This window comes from Solanum pennellii, chromosome 3, assembly GCF_001406875.1.
Source record: "Solanum pennellii chromosome 3, SPENNV200".
NCBI classification, from domain to species: Eukaryota; Viridiplantae; Streptophyta; class Magnoliopsida; order Solanales; family Solanaceae; genus Solanum; species Solanum pennellii.
In genome coordinates this window covers 17,465,468-17,466,096 of record NC_028639.1, presented here as the reverse complement: position 1 = coordinate 17,466,096, position 629 = coordinate 17,465,468, and positions in this window count along the sequence as shown.

Genomic DNA, 629 nt, shown 5'->3' with positions numbered 1-629 from the left:
TACCACATAAATAATTTATACATTGTTATGAAACTATATAAATTAATGAGAAGAATAAAGTAGGGAGAATAGAAAAGACTTCTTATTCATCTTGAAATATATTCAGGATTCATACATCTTCTTTACAATGAAGGAAAACCCCTTTATTTATAGGGGAAACCTAACTTTGTCCCCAAGTAGGATTCCTAACCATATCCTAAAAGGACTCTACATAATTAGACATTCACTATAATACAAATATGTTTATAACACTCCCCCTTGAATGTCGGTAGATTATGTGCCTCGTTAAAATCTTACTAGATAAAACCCAGTGGGAAAAAATCTATTGAAGGAAAAAGAGTACACATATCTAATAATACGCATTATGGATACCTCATTAAAAACCTTACAAGGAAAACCCAATAGGACAAAACCTTGTGAGGGAAAAAGAGTACATCACGTATTAATACATCACGTATTAACTCCTCCTAATGAGAACATCCATCCACAGACTTGAATTTTCATTTTCTGAGCTTGTGCACCATCTTCATGAAAGTTGTAGTTGGTAGAGACTTGGTGAATAAATCAACTAATAGTATTACTTGAACAAACATGTTGCATGTTGATATCCCATTCTTGGGGAGCTCATG